The 7397-nt window shown below is 35.6% G+C and overlaps 1 non-coding gene across 1 annotated transcript; it reads right to left on the bottom strand.

Annotated features, from left to right (window-relative positions):
* Positions 1-975: 975 nt before the first annotated feature.
* Trnac-aca (transfer RNA cysteine (anticodon ACA)) lies at positions 976-1047 on the bottom strand. Its single transcript has one exon. It is a non-coding gene; the product is annotated as a tRNA-Cys (tRNA).
* Between the last annotated feature and the right edge of the window lie 6350 nt (positions 1048-7397).

Here is a 7397-nt window from a genome sequence, read left to right as displayed (position 1 = left end):
TACAGAGCTTAGGAGACTGAATTGACTACTTCCTGCGCAATTGAATATCTGAATTTTGTACATTCACAGTGATTCCTAAATCTAAAGAAATATAGATTTCCTCGCTAAGAGTGGAAAAGAAACATTTTCAATGGTACAAATTTTATTGTTCAGACGAAAGGCGGATGTTTGGATGTATTAAATTTGGCTTTTACACAGTTAATTGAAAATAATCACTTTATACCTAAGTCATTATTACTTTACAACTTTGATGAGCACTCATTGTAAAGGAAACTGTTGCAGTGTTCCATTTCAAGTTGCCGCTTCTTACTCCATTGGAAATAAACGTTTTACAGCCCATGGCACTTATCGCAAAGTGAACATCCGTCCTGCAAAGTATCAACAATTCTATATATTTTGTTCATTTCTTCTTTGGTTGTATTTCCCAAAATTGACATGATGAAATGTACTAATGTTCTTTTAAGAAATTAAAAGGGCTGCCTCGAATGTAACGTTTTTCCCTATTTTTTAGTAATACTGATTATTTTGTGAAAACGATCTTTTCATAAAACAAGGCAATCCCAACGTAGTCGTTAAATATGTGACTTTTTGTATCGAATCTGCCTCAACGGATGTATACAGCTGCTTCAGTAAAGTTGTAGTCCGGGAGTGTCTGGATAATATTCAACGATTAATTTTCTTCCCAGTTTAAAATATGTTTCAAATATGCATCTTTGATATCCAAAGCAAGTAACTTCAAGTACGGAATTTACAACATATTTTTTGGTTGGGGGGGGGGGGGGGGATTTAGGTCCTTGTACTCTTACTTGGGTGTGTGCAGTGTTTATTTGTACATTGGTGTGTTTAATAATTTAATCATAGAAATTCTTTCTGCATGCCCCATATATATATATATAGGCTATATATATATATATATATATTATTCCTATATATATATATATGAGTTGGAAAATCAAGAACAGTGAAAAAACTTCCAGCCTCCACCGGGATTCGAACCCGGGCCTTCCGCTCTGTACGCGGACACCCTAACCACTAGGCTATGGACGCTGATTGTATGTCCAGAGGTTCGAAACCGGTAAGGAAGGTCGTAATTCCACTGTAGGCGTTTGTCACCTGTATCTTACAATACTAGTTCTGATTTTGGTGACATATTTTGCCTTGCTCTAGAGATCAAATATGATGCTAACCAACTCGAAATCATTTGTGATTCCTAGTAAAGCCGGATCTCGAAGGAGATACTTTGAACATACTTTATGTTAATTCAATGGAGGTAAACGACAAAGGCAAATGAATATATATTAATGAAAATCGTAATGAGTTGGAAAATCAAGATATATATATATATATATATCTTTAAATATAAGTGTTTCATTTTCTGATATCGTATTGCCTCTTCAACTAACAAAGTAACTCTTCAATCGATAGTTTTGTGTAAAGTTTCGCCATTCATGCTTTTTGCAAAAATGTATAAACTTCAGTCGATATTTATCGGGGGAACAGACGTTTTTGTCTTCAAGAAGTAATCAATATAACGTCACGCAACGACTAAATTACAAACGGCCGTCTATAAGATCATGTGCATGTTGTGATTTCTGTAGTCGAGAAGGCCCACCTACCTCTAACACAAGGTTTCTAACCCTCTTACAACAGGTTATCTCGAAACATTTTAATCGATATTTATAGGTACTCGGGTTGATTTGCAAACGAAAGGATCGGAAACGGATGCAGAGCCCTCGAAGAGTTCAGTATACGAACGGATGAACTTGAGAATCAGAAATGAAGAAAATTCAAATTTAAGATATAAACTGCGAAATAAATGTGTGATTTGGAAGGCCGTTCGCAATCTCACTCGGTAGCATTATGCCAATGGTCTGGGTTTGGTGAAGAATTATCCATTACCATTTCAATCTCTATGGACCCACTTTGCAGAATTCTGATGAGCTTCGCTTGTATATATGTTGTTGGTTTTCTTCTGCGGACGGTTGAGAATATTTTGTTAGCTGTGTAATTACGTCAGTTATACATCTTTCAAGTTGGACTAGTGCATGTCTACAAAAAATTGTTTGTCAAGACGTAAAGATTTCAGATTAATGTGCCATATAGGTTAAGTATACCCAGAGCAGGTAAGATGCTGACATATAGGTAGTATGTCAGTAACTGTGTCTGCATTAACTGTGTCTGCATTAACGGTGTCTGTATTAACGGTGTCTGCATTAACGGTGTCTGCATTAACGGTGTCTGCATTAACGGTGTCTGCGTTAACTGTGTCTGCGTTAACTGTGTCTGCGTTAACAAGACGTAAAGATTGCAGATTAATGTGCCATATAGGCTAAGTATACCCAGAGCAAGTGAGATGCTGACATATAGATAGTATGTCATTAACTGTGTCTGCATTAACTGTGTCTGCATTAACTGTGTCTACATTAATTGTGTCTGCATTAACGGTGTCTGTATTAACGGTGTCTGCATTGACTGTGTCTGCGTTAACTGTGTCTGCTGCGTTAACTGTGTCTGCTGCGTTAACTGTGTCTGCTGCGTTAACTGTGTCTGTATATTATGTACAACGTCGGAAACGCCTTTGTAACATAATTTGTTTTGGAAGTGACAAAAAGCTATATCTGAAACAGTTTAAAGCATAGTCTGCGTTCAGAAACTAGTTCATTTAAATTTAATAGACATGGCCTGTTCTGCGGTCAACATATTTGTCTTTCAGATTATTATAGAAAACGTAAGCTAGTTAGTGGTTTTTCTTCAAAAGTAAACAATTGAAACTGAATGGGTCAATCAGGTTACAGCAAGAGTAGAGCAAGGCTATTGTAAATGATAAATATGCTGCCAGGGCGTTTTTTGACTCATTGTTCATTGTCACTGTTCATTCTTGTTAGCGAAATCTGTGCTAAATTCTCATTTCATTTCAAAAAATGAAATGAAAATGAAATGAAATGTTAGTATTTTGTAGACTGTTACTACAACAACACTGCTATCAGTTTACGTTATTCACTTGCCATCTGTCCTTTCATTTCAGAAATGACCCTTTTAACAACTGAGATTCATCGATAAAAGTGACTGGATTTTGTAGTCTAATACACCTACTATTTTAAAGTTAGTTCCTCAGATGCATCACAAACGTATTTGTCAAAGACAGATGGCTTTGAAAGTCATCCAAGGATGCTCTGTGGTTTATATGAAGTAATTAATCAAATATTACGGTTTGAGTTATATTAGAATTGATAAAATAGTGGATTAACATTAACTATAATTATCTTTACTAAGGAGCCAACATCGTCAACAAGTTAGATTTAAAGAAGCATTCCAGAGATTTTGGCATATTTTAAAGGTGAATATCTTGAAAATCTATAACTTACTTAATAGAAACATTTTGAGCAATGGTGAATGTAGGTTTGCTTGGCCTGTGACATATCAAAGATCTTCGAATTATCCCACAAACAAGTATCTTCATACTTTTAAAATAATCTCTTCAAATTTGTGCACATTTTGATTTTAACTTGTACCGAATCGATTCAACATTTTGTTTTTCTCATTGCAATTTTTCACAAAAATCTGGAAATACTTTCATAATGTTCTTAACAAAGCCGTCATTCAAGTATAAAATTAAGTGATGCTTCGGTTATTCTGTTTGGAGAAGATTGCGTTCATGAACTTAATTTAAGTTTCATTTAAATAAAAAAAGTATATCTTTGATTGAAAGAAAACTAAGAGTTTCCCTACGGCTAATGGCTCTCTTAATTATTTCAAAGAGCACATTGTTTTACAAAATATGTATTGCGCATTTTATCAGAGGCATTTGGTAGAAATACTGGCTTCCATGGTTTTTACTTATTTCACTTTTAATTGAAGGTTAATTTTTATGATTTACTGTTGTTAATTCCTGTTAAGAATCATTGAAAAGCACTTTCTATAGTTTGTAATGTCAAGGGCAATAAAGAGAGGAAAAAAAATTATGCGATTCATAAAAAATATAAAAAATATTCCTGCCTAAAGCAATCCTTCAAACAACACCCGGCTCTTCTAACATACATCAGTCACTGTTCGGGAAACAAGGCATGCGGATTTTTAGTCTACTGTGTCATTTGCCCAACGATATGGAAACTTTAATGTGCCCTTGAAAATGTTAACAATGTGTTTCTACAATTTTGCTGCAATTCGCCAGGATTCAGCTAAATATTGAAATGATGCCATCTGATGCGAGCGTAATTAATCACTTTGTTGCAAATATTGAGTTCACGAGATTGATTACATTACTGTCCAATTTATTAGTTTGCAGCAAAAAGTTGAAATGCTGACATTCTGATAGAAGCGTATAAGTTATCACTTTGTTGCGAAATGTTGAATGGCAAGATATTTTTACTTATGTTTACTATACATTGTTGCAAACATAAATTTCTCAGCGTAATTCATTATTTTGTTGCAATATGATGAATATCATTTCGCTACAAATTGTTAAAATTGATAAAATTTGATAAAATGGTCATATCGTCCTTTTTCAAGTAAAATATTGAATCAATCGTTTCGATGACGCTTACTACTTGATTTACAAAAAGATTTTAACATTTGACGGCAGCACCTCAAAGCTTCCATACGATGTGTAAGTAGGCCATGTTGTGATCGAACGTAAAGTAACAAGGCAACATCGTACATTACACAATTTAATTGCTACACATAATACAAACCCTTTAGGTTCTAGTAACACATTGTAACTGTCATTGGAGACGACGTAGCGGGTAATTGTGAAACTTTAGCTTCAATTAAAATGAGCAAACAATTTGAAGATTAAACCGGCCCTTCAGACTTTTTGCCTGTACTGCTGGAATTGAACTTTAAACGATATAAAGAAAACCAATTGTAGACCTAGATCAATTTATGCCATGGATTACAATATCATTATTATTCATGAGATGCATAAATTCCAAATGGTCAAATGTAGCGACAGCTAAATGCTTGATGTCGGACATGAAACCAAGCGCAAGTATAAACACTTGCCTAATAATAAGCAATGATGAATATTTCAGTGGTAGAACCGGGAGTTGCCCTCGGAAACTTTAAATTATGAGGACGATAAGAGTGTATAGGCCTAACCTGTGAGAGCGTGGTGGACAATTGGTTAAGGCGTTGGACTCGTGATCCAAGGATTGCTGGTTCGATCCCAGTCTAGTTCATTACGTTGTGTCCTTGGGCAAGATGCTTTATCTCAATTGCCTCTCTCCACCCAGGGGTTAAATAGGTACCTGTGAGGTAACTTGACATTGGGCGCAGTATATAACTGCAGCCGCCTGGAGGGATTGTCTCTGGGACAGGTTATCATTGACCATGGGTAATATAACGTCTGTAAAGCACTTTGAGACCTATTGTTGGTATAAAGCGCTATATAGAAATTGAATATTATTATAAACCTGTATTTAAGTTCCCATTTCTTTTTGGCTCATGGCATATTTTTGTCCTGATGGAATTACCTGTTATGGACAATACGCAAAGTCGTCTATTCCCTTTACAGTCTCAGCTTGTAATTATACATTTACCCTACAAAATAGCTATAACTCGGGTTACAAGTTTATCGCGTTTTTATTATATAGTGGTTCTATTAATAATTCACTGTTTTTCTATATAACAATTCGATACCATCTTATCCTTATTCTTATGCCAACTGTAGCTTTATTGACAAGACAAAAAGATAAGGAGAAATCAAAATCATTGTGTCAAAAAACGCGTTCAATGAACTCAAGAGGCTCATAAAATATACCAGTATATCGTGCAAAGGCACGCCTATACTTATAAGATGTTATACGATCAAATGATTATGTTCATCATCGCAGTGGGTTAGCTTGTCAGCACCGACGCGGTAGTAAACACAAATGACCGAAAATCTATCCGAATAGTTTTGGTTTTCTGTTACAAACAATATTTCAATACCAGGATCTTCTTCAAAGGCAAACAGAAAACGAAAACAGATAGAGGACACAATTTAACTTCGATATAGATGGACAGAGAACAAAAACTGAATCAATGGACAATTGCAGAGTACAAATAGAATGGAATTTGGGAGATGGAAACAGCTTATAATAAGAGATGAAAACCGCTACGGATATATACTGTACAGAAGGGTGTTAATATAACAATCAGTTAATTAGTATAAGTAGATGATTGTGGGTTGTCACACTTCATGACTTACATACTGTTGTGATAACTTGGCTGCAATAAAGACAATAATAGTTAGACTAGACCGCCATTTTCGAACCATGGGGGGGGGGGGGGTAAATGTCAAGTCAACCATTGAAGTATATCTGTCTTCAGTCGTATGGGCCTCTACATTAACTTGTACCTGATACTCATAGCTGGTTCGGTGTTATAACTAATGTTCGTGTCGAGTAACACATGTTACTGTGTTACGGACACAAAGTATTAGTTACTAAATGCACAGTTGTGGGACATGAACAATAGTTGCTGTACCAACGATTTAGTGCGAGTTCATTAATACGCGATTCTAAAATGACGTCGTACCTAGTCGCTTTTATGCTATAAGTAGGCCTACTATGGATATACCCGAACATGGACTTTCTTCGTTTTCGGCATGATGAATTGGCGTTATTTAAAGAGAGGTGTGAACTGGAATCAAGCGGTACCGTACCTCCTTTACTTCATCTCATAGGCATTCTCATCTTCATAGACGCCTTGTCCAGTCGCGCAGTTCTTTGTATTACATGGGAACAAATTAACAGCGTTGCAGTTGTTACAGTGCCACCTGTAACACATGTTACCGTGTTACGAACACGAAGTAGAAATTACTGATGCACGGTTATGGGACATGAACAGCAGTTGCTGTACCAGCTATGTGTATCGGCTGTAACTTGTCAAGTTGCTTGTTATATAGTTGGTCATTATCCAACAGACATCTCCATGTCTATCTATATATCTCGATCGATTACAGTGAATATTATAAAGAAATATATCAGGCGATATGTTTGACTTTCCACCCAGTGAGGGGGTCCGTTAGTATTGTGTTTATCCATTACCTTTATATCTCGTATTACGTTTGCTTGATTTTTCTTCCCCCGTGAAGTGTATAGCGTTTCTTTCACTATAGGAAATAGTCACATAAGTTGTACAATTATAACATATGCAAACTAAAAACATACACATTAAAAGATATATAAAGTCTTTGCACAATGAAAAAGGAGTGTCCACCTCCAAGCCTTCAAATATTGCACGTTATGTGTGTCATATTACATTTCCAGTTCTGGAAAGTAGGTTAAAGAGATATTCCGGTGGCTGAATTTGATTGAAATGCGGGCAATTTTCTGCATCTATATGACGGTCAAAATCACACCCTCATAACATTCGTATGGCGAAGATAATAATTTTTTTTCAAATTTTGTGATATT

Source organism: Apostichopus japonicus, chromosome 14 (assembly GCF_037975245.1).
Source record: "Apostichopus japonicus isolate 1M-3 chromosome 14, ASM3797524v1, whole genome shotgun sequence".
NCBI lineage: Eukaryota > Metazoa > Echinodermata > Holothuroidea > Aspidochirotida > Stichopodidae > Apostichopus > Apostichopus japonicus.
This window is presented reverse-complemented; position numbering and strand designations above follow the sequence as displayed.